At 34.8% G+C, this 18,787-nt stretch overlaps 1 protein-coding gene across 7 annotated transcripts in view; it reads left to right on the top strand.

Annotated features, from left to right (window-relative positions):
* Positions 1-18,787, top strand: part of LOC120533726 (IQ motif and SEC7 domain-containing protein 3-like) — a 694,738-nt gene that overhangs the window by 619,403 nt on the left and 56,548 nt on the right. The gene's annotated exons all lie outside the window — the stretch shown is intronic.

Below are 18,787 nucleotides of genomic sequence, written 5' to 3'. Positions count from 1 at the left end.
GTTATTTTAAAGGCAATATATTGTGATACTATATGTTAAAATCAGTGCCACAAAAAACAGCCCAGGTACAATTCGAAATGCAAGTATGTTAACAATGTACTGTATATTAGTTACAGGACATTTCATGTACTGGATACTATATACTAGAGGCCAGAAATGCCAAAACAATAGGTTTACTAAAGAAATAATAAGTAAGAGGGATTAACACAGAACCAGTGCACAAAAATGAAAATAACAATCATCTGTCTTGTAGATACAATTAAACAGGTAAGCCGCAGTATACCAATAATGTGGCTGCTCTGTTACTTGAACTCAGTATAACATTAAGCACTCCTAATAGTGTCTCTTTCTCTACAAATTCTGGGCCATGTTCCTCCTGTCTGATGAGTCTAGCCCTTGCTGTTCCCTTTCTCTCCCTGGCCATGCTCAATATGCTTCTGAAGATCTTCCTTCTTTATATTACCCTGGCGATCTCTGCAACTACATCAAGTTCCTAACAGGGTTGTATTTTTGAAGCAATGAGACTGTCTCTCTAAAGCTCCTTCTAGCAGCCCCAGATGTGTCTGCAAACATGAAAGCCACCTATGATGTAAAAGGGCATGCAACCACTAGACTTCCATAATAAAACAACATTCGTACACGCATACAGTCAGGGGGATTTCTTTTAAATTTTGGCTGTCCCTCACTGCTATTCTTTAACCCAGTTTCCCCTAGAGTAATTACTACAGTACAGTAGTATTCTACCCTCTTCTTTGGCACATAAAGTGTCAATAGAGAGCCCATAAGATCATGTCTTTGTCTTATGGAAGGATCTATACCATACCTGTAAAATATTTGATCATCTTTTACCATACTATTAACTATTATAACCAGATGTATTTCAGTTTTAAACAGAACCTCTTCTGCTGGCCCTTCAGCTAAAGGTTGCTTTTATAGATATAATTCAATTATAATTATACCTGTATTATGACAACATTAGACACACACAGCGGAGAAGACATTTAATGTTTAATCTTAGCCATGCCCTTGATGTGCTAATGAGACAAATCACCTCCTGTATATGTGTGTCAAGACCAAGTTTGAAAATCTGTAAATCATATCCTTGCTGATGAGTGATGTGATACGGAGCACTGATGTGCAGCATTCATCTTGTTTCACAGTTCACCGGCTTCTTTCTGTTACATGCTGTTGAAAGTGATATTCTGTTTCTGTTTTATTAAATGTTTTTCTCTTTTTGGCTAGTCTTTAAAATATTCTACAGAGAAATTCTTCATCAGTTAAATGGCCTCATGCCAAAACGTCAGCAGTGAAAATCCTAATCTGCATTCATGTGAACCTTTCAGCTATTAAAATGGTTCCTAGCCAACAAACAGGCATCAGAATCTTTGGCTGACAGGCACAACTATAGGATTTTCAACTAAATAATCAAAAGTCACTTATATTAGCCAACAGTGTATGCATATTATTCTTTATCTTACAAAGGGATGCAAGGATACGTTGCAGACTTTTTTTGAGGCAATGTCAGAATCTTTAATTGAAGATCTACCTGGTGTTTTAATAATCTAAAGCAACAATTTTACTTACTTACAGTACGTCTGTGATGTTCAACATTAAAGGTTCATTTAAAAGACCTTTATATCGCAGTCTATTTTTTAGGCAGTAACAGCTAGTCAGTGCTTGTAACTGGCATGTTTATATTGGTGTTACATACAGCATAGGGGCATAATTTCTCAATTTACAAATAATTGTGATGAGAAAATAAATTAGGACTGTAAATGCATTATTGTATAGCACACTTCACTGAGTACAGGATCAGAAGAACACTTGCACACTATATACATCTGTAATATGCAAACAGTAGCTTGGCAATATAGCAGTGTCATAAAGTGCTACAGCTGGCAGACACGGTTTCTGGAATAGGCAGTACTGGCAAATGCCTAGGTGGATCTGATCTGCATGATGGCAGCCAAATTGCACTCATATTCACAGCTTCTAACCAGGCTCCTATCCCACTGTTGTATGTTCCTCCTCCTCCCACTAGAATGCCCAAGAAGAGGAAGAGTGGCTATATAGGAGTCTCTTTCTCAAATTCACTCACTGGACAGATAAGTTAAATGAATTCTGATACATTTGCATGACTGTGTCACTGCTTTTTTTAGATGCACAAAAGCATATGGAATTGTACACCATCAAATCATATACAGTACAAAGCCCATAATTTAGCCTGATTAAACTGTTAATTGGATAAATGAAATTACAGATAAATTAAATAGTGAAAACTACATCTGCAGTTTGTTAAGTTGCTCTACTGTTAAGTAAGACATGGCCTTTGATTGACAGGTTTGAAGAGAATGGGCAATCACTTGGTTACAAAGCCTAGGTGATGTAGTCATTATCAAATGTCATGGCACTGTTCACTATAAAAATTTTAGCATTAGGTTTTTTGAATTAGTGCTAAAAGACAGAGCCAGTAGTTAATTAATATGTTATAGATGCCATGTCAAATCATGCAACTGATTTCTTTTTCTAAAAAAATTATCAGCAAGCAGCAACATAAAAGGTTAAGCTATAAAGCTAGTGAATTTATTATTTCCCCCACTTGATTGCACTGATTGCACTGATTCCATGTGTGTTATGCATTATGTGGTCTTGCCTAGGGCAGCAAATGACCCAGGACTGCCACTGATAGCAAGATACTGAAAAGAGAAACCAAAAATACAAGGGTCAGTAACAGTTCAAAATGACATTTGTAGTTAATGTGCAAATTACTAACTTAACAGTGTTACAAAATCAACAGATAATCAGCAGCTCAAATCAGGGTATGCTACACTAAAGTAGATAGACTGATGACAGAAAGATTTGCTATCTAGCTCTGCTAAGAGGATGACGTTTATGTTGTATTTACTCCATTTTTTGACACCCATTGCATGCCCAACCTACCTGGAAGGTGGTTTCTCTCTGAATTGCCTTTCCCAAGGTTTTTTCCATTTTTGTCCTACAAGATTTTTTTTTGTCTACTTAGAGAGTCATAACTGAGGTACTGTCAAAAGCAGGGCCAGTTAAAGCCCATTGAGGCATTCCTTGTATGGTTTTGGGCTATACAAGAAATAAATGTTTTCTGTTATTGTAAAGTAATGAGTCCTCCCTCAGTCTGGACATACAGTAAATGTTGAGACTGAAAAGGCTTCTCTTATACAAGGAGGCAGATCATTGCACATGCAGCTAGCTTTGTGACCTTTCAAATTTCTGCAAGAAGCATTAAGGGTCTTTTGTCTTATGCAATAATGCTATTCTATGCAATAGTACATTGCAATAGTCAATTCGGCTAGAAATAGATGCATGAATTAATTTCTCAATATCTACTATAATTGCAAACTATCTAGATTTTCCAATATTTTGAGGGTGGAAAATAAAAGTTTTTGAATATTTTTCTAATGTGTATTTTAAAAGAAATGCCATCGTACTTATTCAGTAAAGCTAATGTTTAGACCGACAGAGTTAAAAAGTGTTGGAATATTGTTGAGGTCTGTGTATCTCAAACCAATAAATAAGATTTCAATTTTTTCTGTATCCAGATAGAAGTAGTTATCATCCATCTTGTCTTTTAACTTACAGACACAATTAATTAAGGGCACTACTAGAGGTTTTACAGTCCCCCTTTCTGAAAGCATTTTGTCCAGATATTAATTTTTTGTATTACTTTCCAAAGACATTAATTTTCTATTGGTTTCCTATTACAGTTTAAAGACATGCAGGTTAGGTGAATTGGCATTACTAAAATTAGGTCTATAGTCTATGTATGTGAGGGTCTGTGTGTATTCACCCTGCAGTGACTGGACACAATGTCCATGTGTTGTTTTGCCTAATGATTGCTGGGATAGGCTCCAGCTGCCCTGGTACACTGTCCTGGATAAGCAGGTTAGGAAGATGGATGGATGGATGGTCACTTTATTCTGTGCCCACTTTAGTATGTCCTGCAGTCAAATGGAATTCCATCAATGGTTGACTCTTTCCCTATTCCTTATACTTCAAATTTAGTATGAATGGCTATTATGAACATATTTGTTTATATTAAGCTCAACCCACATAGGCAATAAATAATTTGTTAAGGTACAGTACTGTATGTAATTGTTTTATTATTATTCATTTGTTTTGCATTTTACTAAACCATGTCTTATCTTTGTAACAGTAATGCAATGATTTTTTTAACATATTACAATTATATCTATCCATCCCAGTTTAGGATAGCAGTCTTATAGGGCACACTCACATACTTTGTACGTATATTGGGAGAATTTTGTGTCATCATTAAACCTAATTGCATGTTTTTGGACTGTACAAGAAAGCAGGAGTTCAAAAAGGAAAAGCAGGATGGAGATAAACGCTAAGAGATGTGAAATACCACCATCGCACTCCCACAGTACACAATACGTAATAATAATAAAAATAATCCTGAAATAAAAGAGCATGCGGTATATATATAGTACTGTATTTACTTAAAGTAACAAGGGACTATACCAGTATCAGCAGAAGGAAAAAAAATAAAAATAAACAGAATTTCTTCTGTGGATCTGTCATTAGGTGAATAAAGGCTCTACAATAAATAACATTTTACAGTTTTGGTCTCAGCTACTTTCAAAGGTTTCTCTATCAGATTATAGTAACCACTTCTCATTTTTACCATTTTGACCTGCTCCCTCTTTTTCAAATTAATTCGTCCTTTCCACAACTTCAGGTTTTTTTTCTAAATCAATTATTTTTAATTCATGGTATTTAATTGTTTTCAAAAGCATATCTTCCAACTGACCACTCTCACTGCCAAAATGCTTTTAAAATCCAGATGGACACCTCCTAACTTTTATGGCTCAAGTTACAGGTTATTTTAATTTTACTGCCTGATTAATTTGAAATTATCATCTGGTAGGGTTAATAATGCTTCTAACCCCACTCTTGATTTATGATTCACAGCTGTGGTACTGCAGAAAAAATATTGCTGCAATTACCCGTGCTAGATGTACATTTTACTGAATTCATATGGTCCACCACGTTAAATTTGCTATGTTAGAGTAACCTTCCTCAAAGTCTCTTGAGGAATAACTTGGGGTTAAAAGGGAGGAGTCATGGTTGATACTGTAAAGAATTTTAATATCTGATTAAAGGAGTAGTTGACAATGTTTCAAATTTTCTTGCTTTCTTACCTTTAAAAATATCTATGAATTGTATTTAGTTATGTTTAGATCCTTGTCATGGAAAGTCTTGGGCAAAATCTTATCCTGTTGGCACCACTAGACTCAGTGACGATTTATATCCTCAGGTCACAAGGCTGCTTAACAGATGCTCCTACTCATTGCTGCAAGACTTTACCTGATGTGTTCTTATTTCAGTTGTTTGATGTAATAAATATCACTTCATTCATTGTCTGTTTGTTTGCATTATATTGCTATTACTAGTATATGAGAAACATGTAATAATCACACTATGTTCTCGACAAGAAACTATAATCTGAACCTAATCAGTGGTTCTGGGTAGAAGCCCTGCATAAATTAAATGCTAATATCTCCACAAAGCTTTTTTCAAAGATGTGTTGCACAATAACATAAACCTATGCAAATATAGTAATATAACTTTACTGTAATGCACTATGTCCCATGTAGGATTAGTTCCTGTTCCTTGTGTTACTAAAGTGGGCATAGACCCATACAACCAATTAAAAGAATAAACAGATCCAGAAAATGAATTGATCAATATATTTACAGTGTTATTTAATTCTTTCAACCTGATGATGATTGATTCCTGGGTTGAATAGACACCAGCTTTCACTGATCCTGAACTGAATAAAACAGTAAGAAAACCAATGGAGAGATAGAGAATATATTTTCTCTCATGCCTACTCCAAAATATTTGCTGTAGTATATGAAAGTTATAGTTTGCTGCAATCATGAATTACAACATACAGTACTTAACCCTGCAAGACCCCTTAAAATTTAATTTAAACTGTAGTTGCGTGAAAACTACTTTAATGTATGTTTCTTTGTTGCTGCTGCTTATAAAGAATGCAGAAGCAGCAATCTCTATGACTGCAGCACCTTTTTACCACTAAGGGTGCACAGGTTCTTTCTTGTCTTCTAGTCTCTCTTGATGTTATCAGTAGACTTCACATGCTCTTTGTTGGAATGCTAAAAAAAATGCAAACACAACAGACAACCATTCAATGGAAAGATACTCTCTGCCCCTTCGTAGCCCCGTATTCCATGAGGAAATGCTACACATGTATAGCTTCACTACATGCAGGTAAACTGGGTTCAGAAATGCACATTCAGTTCAGAGTATTGAAATTGTCAGGCCTGGCATATGTATATTGTCAAGCTTGGGTCATATAGTTGCACAGGAGAGTACAGGAGGAGTTCCAAAGAGTAGAAACTTTATTGTTGTCCAGGCAGATACAAACACAAGTCTCTTTCAGAAGCAATCCGGCCAGACAACAAACAGTTGATAAACTTGACTCCTCTGTCCCGAATCCTGCTCAAAAGAACACAAAGTCTTCCGCCTCATGCGGGTACGGCGGCTCGGAAACAGCGAGTGCTGCAGAGGGAGTCTGGGGGAAGAGAGACGGGAAAGTGAGGCCTCAGGATGGCCATGGATCAGTCTTTTAAATGTTCAAAGCTCCACACGAGAAGCACGTCGCACGGCAAGCCAGCAAACCTCCAGCTGATCCTGCAAAGAGGAGGTGTAAGAGTGTGTTTGTTTCCCATCAAAAAACTGTTTAAGAGGGAGTTTCTGAGGAGTGGCCACGTCCCCTTGAGGCAGGGGTCTCAATAGATTAAGTCCTCCTTCTACATGTAATATTCGAATCTCCATTCTCCACCATGCAAGAGAAAAAGCATGAAAGAAAGTATGAGAGGTAACCAATCAGAATAGTTCACTGGAATGTAGTGTTCAGGCATAATTGGCAATTGATGTAATAATAATTATAAATATAATGAAAAATACATTTCAGTTGTTCTTTGTATGTTACATTTTATTGTGTCTAATTTCCAGTGATATGTGTACAACACATTATTTTTATTGTAGTATAGTAGGCAGGCTAGATATCTTTTGAACAAAGTGAGATGGCAACTTAGCAGTGTAGGTTATTATAAAGCAGTGGTGTTCCATCCAATATTACCCCAAACAAAGCTACTTTGGGATTAGGAATAAAAGGGTCTACTGGCATTCAGATAAGTGTTGTAAAATGCTTCTACAGGAAGCACAATAAAGAAGCAGAATTCCACAAAAGTCACACACAAGGCCACAGCAGCTCTGACCCCAGAAATAGGCCTAATCCCACACAGCCTAACCTGTTCCCAAATGGCAAGCTATCCTGCCTGCACAGCCCAACACTCTTAAATAATAAAAGTCTCAAAATATCCACAAAAATGGAGAACAGGAAAGCTGACAACTTCAGATTCAAATAAAAGACACAACTTCATTATATTTAAAGATTAATTCAAAAGGATTCCAAAATACAACAAGAAAATGAGAAGAAACAAAAATAGATTTTGCCTTTCAAGCAAACAAATCCAATAACCAGAAACAGTTCCTTGTAATAAACAGAGGGGTCAAAAGCCACAGAATCCAAAACAGAAGCAGACAAGTCAAGAATTACAACCACAATGTCAAAGCCACCAAGTCTTCCTTAGCTTTGGGCTAAATACTGCTGGGACTAGTACACTAGCTGCCTTATTAGGTGGCCCCACCTCCTTAGGGTCAACATGCATAACATAAATATATTAGTAAAAAAAAAACCAACATTAATAAACATCAATAAATATCAATAAAGCCATAGTATTAAATTCATACAAAAACAGAAGCAAAAACAGAATTAATATGTAATTGTCATAACACAGAGTTAGAAACATGATGAAAAGTGTGCGGGGCATTCAAAACACATTCGGCTTCACAGACCTGTCCAGAAGAGTATTACCAACCAGTCCCAATTACAATCTGTAGACTTTGGCCTAAGTATGTCCTAAAAATGAGGAACTGACACAAAGGAGACTCTCGCTTGTAGGTGAAAGTTCCACAACAAATCTTTATAATGAAAATATTAATTAAAATAAATCAAAAATAGAAAAAAAATGTTTAAAATAGCTGAAATAAGCAAAAAATAATATGCCAAAAAAGACACTCTTAGAGTCCCAACAACAGATCCCACGGAATGGATGCCACTTAAAAGAAACAGTACACAACAAAACAAATAATAAAAAACTCAAAGCAATAACAATGTAAAAACATGAATTATAATTTCTCATTTATAACAAAAATAATATCAAAGCCAGCATAAAAAACATTGCTTTAATTCAACAGAATTATGACAAAGCATATTTAATTAATAACAAAAACATGAAATAAACAACAAATAAACCTGACCCAAGGCAACAACCCTGGCTGTACCATAATGATCAAGAAAGGGAAGCTGGTGATTGAGAGCATTTCACAGAAGAATAATCAGCCTTTGCATGCAGATGATTAAACCAATATATATGTACAGTATTTGCCTTAAATATGTTGCTTGTATATAAAAACTAAAATCATCTTTCTCCTTATAAACAGTGGTTGAGTGCCTTATCAGCTGTGATTAGCACATAGTTGCTAACTTCTAATAACCTTTAAACAAAAGTGTTCATAGCCTCAAAACGGAGTAAAATTGAAAGTATATTCATAATAATATCTGACCTTCTATCTGAAGTTGGAACATTACAGCATTGTATACCGAAAAAAAAACTTTACAAAATTTGGTGATAAAGCTTTGCTTCATTCTTAAGTTAAAATAATGGAGTACAGCACTCAATGTTGACTTAGTGAAGGGCTGGGTCAGGGTGTAGACAGACAAAAATGGGAAAAAATGTTAAAGCCACAATGTTTAAGCCACACAAACCCAAGGAAGGCTATAAAACTAAAATGTTGTGTTTCTAGCTTTTTACTGTTTCTAGAATTGAAGTAAGTTTAACCTGTTTACACCCTCACTGTGTCATTGTACTGTTAGTAAAAATGCTGGTGTGAGCTTTTATGCTGCACTTGTATTTATTTACTTGAACAACAGTACTGTGAAATTTCAGTTTTAATTTAAAGACATTTCCTACCATAAGGTATGAATTATGTACAGTACTGCCTCAGTCACTGTGACAAATTAGCTTATTCAGCGTTATAAAATTAGACTTTAACACAAACATTCAACTGTAGTAGATTATTTATATTTATTGAAAAACAAATGAGTCAAAATCAATGCATTCAGATCAAATTGCTATAACATTTCTTCATAATAAGGTGTGATATTTGTTTCTCTTCATCAAAAAGTCTGTAATACAGGTTGTTATCGTAAGTTCTATTTACATTAAATTCAGGCTTTTAAAAAATGGATGACTTGGGAAACTAGAGCAATTATAGAATCATTAAAGTAAACTGCAGAAACAAGTATTATTTAGTTAGAGTGAATGCCATAATTACATATGAGTGAAAAGTACTGTATAGCAGATGTAAATAGTGTTCAGTTAAAATGAAATGTGTTATCTTTTATAATTATACATTTTAGGCTGGATTTTAAATGGGACTTCCTCCAGGGTTCTCTCATGCCTTATATCTGATGCTGCCTATATTGTAACCTGAAATGAACTTAATCATGGATGAATGGTTTGGAAGCTGAAAATTTAATTATTCTTACTTCAGCTAATTTGTCATGACTAGCTATTTATTAAAAAAAGTAGAAATTTATAACTAAACTGTTAAAAGGAATTATTTTTGTACAGTTTTCATTGTTTACTAGTTAGCCAGTTCTATTCATTTTAATTATAACTAGCCATGTCACCCAACTACGTTGCGCATGTTAAAGTTGTCTGTGAAGGGCTCCCTGTTTAAAAACGGCTGCCAGTCGTGAACTGGGCCCTTCGTCGCACAACATTATAATTTTTTATAAGGGAAACAAAATTAAAAAAGAAAACCCTTGGATATTGATTCGATAGGAACGGCCCACTCTGAATCACTATCCGAATCGTAATTATGTGGTGGTGTAGGAGCATTTCTGTTTCTGTCCGTTCACAGTCCGTCTCATTTTCAGTATGCTGTTGTTTCCTCTCACGATGTCTTCTCAACCTTTCTCCAATCTCGCAGGTCGCTTTGTGGCTATCCAAAGAGTAAGGCAATATACACAGAGCAATGGTTATTAAAAGGGGACACATAGGTATCCAGGCTCTTTAAAGCATAAATAGAGATCACTTCACTGACATGTGAGCATGTACAACTGTGAGACGCACAGCACTCGCTGGCTACAACGTAACAATAATAATTTCCGGAACGTGTTGTTACGTTGTCATTCATTTTACTCATTATCTTTCTGTAGGCACGTATCTTTTATCTTCGGCAATCTCATTCTCTAACCAGGCCTCAGTAGCTAATCAGCGTAACACTGTCCACCACCCCTTTCGTTATTCTGGCACATTGTTGACATCTGTGAGTAACAACAACGTACTAAACTGAAAGGTGGTCTACGCATGCATGGAATTCGCAGACAAAGATCAAGATCTAAATAAAGATCTCTTTAGTTAATTTAAAGCACAACAATTTGTTTAGTTGGAATGTCTGCGTTTTGAGGTGTGACTGGAGTACTACAGTCTTCAGTAGTATAAGCCTGGAGGAGATTCTTAATGCAATACCTATGTTTTAGCTGTCTCTCTACTGCCATCTAGTGCTTCTTCTAATTTATTCGCGGACAAACAAAGATCAAGACCCAAATGAAGATTATATATAGAGATGTTATAAAGTAGTTAGAAATGATAAGCAACCCACAGTTCAGACTATCATCTTGGGACACACAATCATATAAACATGACAGAAGAATGAAGAAGATAGAGGAGATAAAATAGAATAATTCACCAAAGGAGTTTACAAAAGGGAATACCCGGGATGGCATGATAAAGACAGCACTGTGGTTTGATATGGATTAAAAATTAGAATGACTACAATTTTCACACTTTTAATTTACAAGAATTATACAGTTACTTATGAATTCAGATCGAAAGAAGGATAAAAGCAATTCACAAGTTACATAAGACTTCTAGCCTAAAGGATAAAACAAATAACAATTTTTGCATCTGTCAATTATCCCATGTGTTGGTAGTGATAACTGAGAAAAGTTTGTATTCTCATATTTTCATGAAGAACAGAAATAAATAAATTCCTGATTGTACTACCACAGGGAGGATGAGGCAGATTTTAACTGACAAAGGATCAGAAGATGAAAAATAGAAGTCTATCAGTGTTTGTTAACCAGAAAAATCCAAATCAATCCGTCATCAAGCCCAAGTTTGTACCAAGATCAAAGTCAAAAGAAAACAAAATTTTAAATCATAACCAAAACGTCTTACAAACAAAAGAGAATTTTTCAGACATTTTCAGTGAGTTTGGAGAGAGAGAGCAGAGCTGCTGTGGGAGATCACTCAGAGTTCCCTCAGAATTCACCTTGAGAGAGCAAGAGCTGAGTATTTTTAAGGAATGTGCTCTCGTGATTGGATTAAAGTTATTTCCAGTACCACAATCAGTACCTTCTCATAGGGGCATTATTCAGTCCATTACAGTTATCAGTTGTTGAGTTATATGTCTTTTTTCTTTGTTTCCTTAAAAACAAACACATGATAGTCAAGTAAGAATAATAGTATATTATTATTATCAATGTAAAATGCAGTAGTTATTTGGTTAAAATCTCTTATTTGTGACATATACAAATAAATGTAAAAAGTGTTTTCAATCATGCTAAAATTTCAAAAGTACAGTGTGGTTAGCACAGTGTTTCTCAACCTTTAAGTATTTGTGACCCAAGTTTTCATAACAGTTTTAATCGTGCCCCGCTAATGTTTTTTGAAAGGAGCTCACTAATACCAATTTGTTCTTTTTTAATTAATGATATATCATAGATGCATATTTTATTATACCTACTTAACTTTGATCGACATTTATCTATCTCTATATTTTTTTTTTCTAGTATCAGAGTTAATTTGTTTTGGTTTCAATAGATGTATTTTCATATTTTTGATTCTTATTTTCTTTTTTCACATCTTCGCACCCCCCTTTTTGTTACTTCGTGACCCCCTAGGGGGGCCCGCCCCACAGTTTGAGAACCACTGGGTTAGCAACATAGTCACACAAATTACAAAATTTAACTCATCACAGTTACTATATGTTTACTGATTAGAAATACTAAAGGCATGCCTGCAAAGTGCTGTAGTTTGGAAGGAACACTACAATCACTGCAATTCTGAATACATTTACACATATATAAATATTCACATTTTATGCCCTGATATTGAATTATTCTGGTTGAAACATTGCTATCTGGGTAAACACTATATTCTGAAAACATAGTTTTATTCAGTTTACAGTATACAGGTACAAAGCCAAAATGAAATTGACTGAAAACTAAGAAGGTGAAAATCATGTAAATATTTTAATTTTTTACATTTGAATGTGATCTGGTACTAAATGTACTTAAATTGGTTAATTCCTCAGTTCAGGATGTTGAATTCAGAGAAAATACATAATCAGCATATGCAAGAATAAGAACAATTTATATATTTCAGATGTATAGTGATATTCAGAAAATAATATCTGATTTATACAGCTCCTTCTTGGATTTACTACAACAGCACTAAAACAAAGAAAACCTTTCAAAATATGGTATGGCAGTATTGATGGTGCAGTATATTTAAAATTTTACCATAGATATGATGTGCATTGTTACAATGATAGTCAACTCAAAAATCCAATCAGCTGGTTTCTTGACCTTGAAAAATCTTGTGGTTATATATTACAGGAATTCTGGCTGAGTCCTCAAGACTGATCAATATTTTTCCAGAATAGAAGTAGGTGGGACATGAGGAAAATTGGGCAGGTTGCTGGAAAATTAAATTGGGAATGTAATTGTTCGTTAGATGCGAAGACGTTGTCTATGTACAGATCTCTAAGTGATTTAATCCCGAATGTTTTCCAGATATTAAAAACTGTGTACGTTTGAGAGGGTGGAAAAAGTTGGATATCTTGCAGAGGTGCCACAGATAAAAGCTCTTTTATCTTGAAGTACTTACTACATTGTTTCCATATTCTGAGTGAATGAAGTACAATTGGGTTGTTAGTATATTGTTAGTATATTGTACTAACTATTGTATAACTTGTATTTACTGGGGTACAAAGCAACAAATATTAAGAAGTACTGCAGGATTTTATTTCTATTGTGGACTAAGCCTGTTTATGTTTATCTATTTGTGTCAATGTCCAGATTTTTATAGCTTGTATATTTGCTGCCCAGTAATAAAACTGAAAGTCAAGCAGAGCCATGCCACTTCTGCTTTAGGTTTTTGTAGGGTCGCCCTTTGGATACATGGATGTTCTGAATTCCAAATAAATGAGGTTATTATTGAATCAGACTTCTTAAAAAATTATTTATTGATGTATATTGGAATGCTTTGAAATTGAAAAAGAAGCTTATGAAGAATTTTCAGCTTGACAGTGTTAATTCGTCTGGCTAAAATGAGATGAAGGTGAGACCATCTATGCAAGTCTTGTTCAAGTTTTTCTATGCAGACAGCAACATTTTGTTGATAAAGATCTTTATGTTTACTTGTGATCTTTATCCCTAGGTATTTCAACTGATCTATGATGATAAAAGGGAATGTGTCTAATCTAATATTTTGTGCTAGGGAGTTCACAGGAAAGAGCACACTTTTATTCAGATTAATTCTGAGACCAGAAATCTTTTGAAATTCTGTTAGTGCTGTTAGGACTGCAGGCACAGTATTTTGTGAATCTGATATATATATACATATATATATATATATATATATATATATATATATATATATATATATATATATATATATATATATATATATATATATATATATATATATATATATATATACAGATACCATATCATCTGCAAACAGTTAAAAGTTCTGCTCAAGTCCTTCTTTGATAATCCTCTTTATTCCATAAGCATTTCGAAAGTGAACTGCCTGTGGCTCAATGGCAATTGCAAAAAGCAGTGGTGACAAGGGGCATCCTTGTCTAGTACCACGTTCTAGTTTGAATTAGTCTGAATTAATGTTGTTAATACAAACTGAAGCTTCTGAACTGGTGCACAGTAATTTGATCCATGCACATATGTTTGGGCCAAACCCAAATTTCTCCAATGTAGTAAAGAGGTAGTTCCATTCAACCATATCAAATGCTTTTTTTTTGCATCTCCAGCATGTTAGACTTTGTGGGTGAATATATTACATTAAACAGATGTTGAAGATTGGAAGCTAAGTGCCTGTCTTTAATAAATCCAGTTTGGTCTTGTGATATTACTGAAAGTAGTGCTTTCTCAATCCTTCTAGTTAGTTTCTCTCTATGCTGTGGTTTCTATTACACACCTGAAAGAAAGAGACAATATATGTGAAAACATCATCGCACAAATGCAATATTATTTGAAAACGAACAGCGTCCAATCAGCTGTAAAAGTATGGCATTTCTAAATGTTTGCTTTTTTCAGTCTGATTCTCTCAGTCAGACTGTATATTTGTCTCTTATTCAGTGCATGCAAGAACATGCAGGTGGCCAGATGCTGTGTGCTACAACATGCTGGTGGTGATCAACACACATTTTAAAAAATGAAAGAGACAAATATATATGACATTTTGAAGAAATCATTTTATGACACGATTTACCTTTATTTATTTACTTACTTCCTAAAGCCTAAAGTCACAAGTAGTGTGCAGAGGGCATGCTCAAAAATGTGTGTAATGTCACGAAAAGTGCCTGCTGACACTTTAGTATGCAAGCAATGGTATGTGCATTCTTGCTCCGATGTAGAAGGGAGCTGAGTTTACCTCTGTTACAGCGCGTCTATGTGAAAACAGCAGTGTCAGATGCGGGGGTGTGTTTGGGCTTGTGAACGCGGCTGAGATAATAAAACTGACTAAAAAAAAATAAAAAAACCAAAGCTAACCTAAGTATCATAAATTACACCGGCTGTTTACAGACTGAAATCAAATGTATGTTTTTATTCTAAAATAGTAAGACTAAGAGCAGTTTACTTCTCAAAATGGAGTGGTGCAGGATCGAACTCGTGACCTTTTGATTCCTAGTCAGCAGCTGATTCTATTGCGCCATGGAGGCAGTCATAATAAACCAGTGTCAATGTCGCATGTTAAGGCGGCTTTTTGTTTCTGCAGTTATATTTTTGAATAAAAGCTCAATTGTTGTGTTAGATTTGTACCTTCTGTGAAAGTATTTCTTTGATACTTCAGGCTTCATACATTATAGTTTATGCCTACATTTTGTCATCTACTACTAGAATATAAAAAACGTTTCTGTTTTAACAATGTGTTTACACAGATTACTGTAGAAACGGAACAGTCATGAAATGCGTGTGTTCCAAACAACGATCTATTATTTCCACTCTAAAACTCCACTTCACTCCCAGAAAATCAATCAAGGCATGAGCTGGGAGAAGTTTGTGCATGTTCGGTGGGGGGATGGAATAGCTGGCTACTTGCAGCTTTTCTTTTATCAGCACATTTAGATTAACAAAAGACGCTGGCGAAGAGGTGAGAACGGTTTTAAGAAGCGATTTAAGGTGGGATGGATTTACGAGTTTTTTCGTGTTAAATAATCTGTCCTCTTAAGAATGCCTTCAGAGTTTCCCAAAGTATTCCTGCAGATATCCTGAGGATAAGTTTGTCTCTAAAAAATCAATTTGCTTGAATGTAAATTCTGTACAGTTCTTGTCTGCTAATGAAAGTGGGTTAAGACGGCAGCAGCGAGAGGAGTATGTGGGGCATAGTAATTTCACCTCCATGTTCAAAGGGGTGTGATTGGAGATGATAATAGTGCCATACTAACAAGATTTACTCGTAGGCAAGAAATTGTCATTTATAAAGAAATAGTAAATTCTTGAGTAAGAGTGATGCAATGGTGAGCAGAAAGAATATTATCTTGAGTATGGGTGTAGATATCTGCAAATGGTCTGATAAGTTGTGATTGGTTACAAACTGTTTAATTGTTTTGCAGTGTTAGATGTCCTCACCCCTGTGGCAGTAGACCTATCTAGGTTTGGATTTAAAACACAATTGAAGTCAGCAGCCATTATAATTTTATGAGTGTTCAATTTGGAAATGGATGCAAATACGTTGTGAATGAAGTCCCTATCATCTACATTGGGTGCATAGATATTTATCAAAATCACTTTACATTTAAATAAATTACCCATCACATAATGCCCTTCAGGATCAGATACTACAGAGATTGTTGAGATTATTCTATGTATAAGAATTCCCACACCGCTAGTTTTCTTTGTAAAGCTGGAATGCAATACTCGGCCAGTCCAGTCTCTGTGCAGCCGAAACTGATCCTTGTTTAATGAGTGGGTCTCCTGTAAAAATACAATTTTAGTGTTTAGACCTGAGAGAATACTTTCTTTTAAATTCGTGATTGAGATTTTTAACATTGCAGCTCATAAAGTTAACTGTTTGGTCATGGAGACATTGCTTCTGAACTTTTGTTGACATTTTGTAGTCTTAATTTAAGCTAGTATATTATTAAATTAGACAGCTTTGACCTTAATTTTCAATTTTTACAGGAGTTATTACCATAAAGCCTATTGTTACGTTGGCTCTTACAATTATAAGGATGACAGATTAGAAAGAGAATATAGTACATATCTTGATAAGTTAACCACATTCATTGGCAGATAATGTGAGGGAATCTACAGAAACAACATGGGTGCAGCCTTCAGCATAAGATCTTTTTTCTGAGGTGCATTCTTTCAGTCTTCAGACAGCAGAATATGTGTTGGTGTTGTATCCTCTGATGGAATGAAGAGATGGGGAGATGGGTCAAAGCTTTGTTGGGATTAAAAGACTTCTTCTGGGGCAGGTACATTTGTGGACATAGAATGCTCCAACACATGCTGCTCCCTAAGGCCCCTTTAATTGGTCCCTGTAAAGCCAGTAGAATGATCACATGTTGGACAATGCATAAGTCATTTTCCTTTGCTGAATATCTAGGCTAACTAAATTCACACTTTTTAAGTCATGATCCTCAAAGTTATTTACAGCAACTTATAGGAGCAGTAGGCTGTTAAAATGATTACTTCAATGTTGATATATTGGCTGTTGTATCAAATGAATATCATTAACTTTAGCCAATGGCCAGTTTTTGTCTGAGGGCTCATGTCTGTCAGTCCAATGTGTTGCAAAATGCACAAATGAATCTGTCTAACATGGTGCTGTCACCAAAATTATTAAGTCCAAATAAAACCTAGCAAATATGCTGTAGAAGCAGTTTAATATTTTAATCAGGATGCTTTAAGTGCAGTGTTTTTGGGAATCAACAGCTGATTCACATGTAGGTTAATGATCTCATTCTGCTTTTTGATTAATCATCAACTGTAAAATGAAGAAAACATTATCTTACAGATACCTGATTAGGAAAATCAAGAGCAAAGAGTTAACAAAATCAGACAATGATTCTAACCTGAGTAGACTGTACAAATAAGTACATAGCAAATTTGATCATATTTTCCAAACCTAAAAATGAAATGCACGTAGTGAAATCTGACACCTTTTCTGTAGAAGACATGTTTTTTTTTTACCAGAGGTTGATTCTCATTATATACCAATGACCTATAGGCTTGAAATTCTTCCTGATGGTTAAAAGAAAAAAGTGCTCATGCTGTCCAACATGAATTAATAAACCTACAATATGTTCTAAGGTTATTACAGTTTTGCCTTTTTATACTAGTTTTTACATTTCACTTGGAAATTCAGTTCAGATTTAGTTATTTTTCATGATGTGTTTTTCACTTTAGTTATTATTTCACAAAGACATTTCTATTTTTATATACTAGTTTCAGTTTTAGTATTTATGGTATAGCTAAAGAGTTATAATGGAGTTAAAATTGTGTCACAGTCAGACAGAACTTTAGATTTGGTGGGTTTGGATATATTTGTTTAATATTAGTAGGTGCTTATGGGTATGTCCTGTTAAAAACAAGCAAAAACAAAACCAGATACAGTACTGTATAAACAATTTTATAAGTTGTTTGTACAGTATTTTGGATCATTTGTGCTGAACAAAATTATCAATGCAATTTCAACTAGAATAAAGCAAAAAGAAAATGGCTGAAGTAGTATAATACTACAAAATATAATTGAGAGAAATTGTTCTCAAATGCACATTTCACTTTTCTACAGTCCCATCATAACTTTTCCTCATGCAGCACATGGCATTTTATGAATTTGAGGCTAAGACAAAGAGCAAATTTTCTGAACCATTGCTTGTCACACAGCCTTCCACATGAGGCAGTTCAGCATTTTTTTTGTGTTCAGTCAAGTTTGTTCTTCAAGCTGCTGCTCTTGTCAAACGCAATGTCTTGCATTATATGAAGTTGAACTTGAACATAATCTGTGAGTGATGCCAATTTTCAACCTTTCTTTTTCTTTGTACAGATACAGGTTGTAGGCTAATATGTGATGACTCTGTAGGTGAATTTTAAGGTTTGTGGGGGTTTTTACTCTTAATGTCTACAGCACACAATATACACTGCTCCAACATAATGCCAATACAATTGACACTTTTAGCTTTAGTTGCATTTTTAGGGTTATTATTTATTTTTATCATTATGATGATATTTGGAGCCATTTTCTAATGAAATCTGATTTGCAGGCATCACCATTTTACTATCATTTCATATGGCCAAGGTTGTACTGTTTATTGT

This window comes from Polypterus senegalus, chromosome 8 (assembly GCF_016835505.1).
Source record: "Polypterus senegalus isolate Bchr_013 chromosome 8, ASM1683550v1, whole genome shotgun sequence".
Lineage (NCBI taxonomy): Eukaryota > Metazoa > Chordata > Cladistia > Polypteriformes > Polypteridae > Polypterus > Polypterus senegalus.
This window is presented reverse-complemented; position numbering and strand designations above follow the sequence as displayed.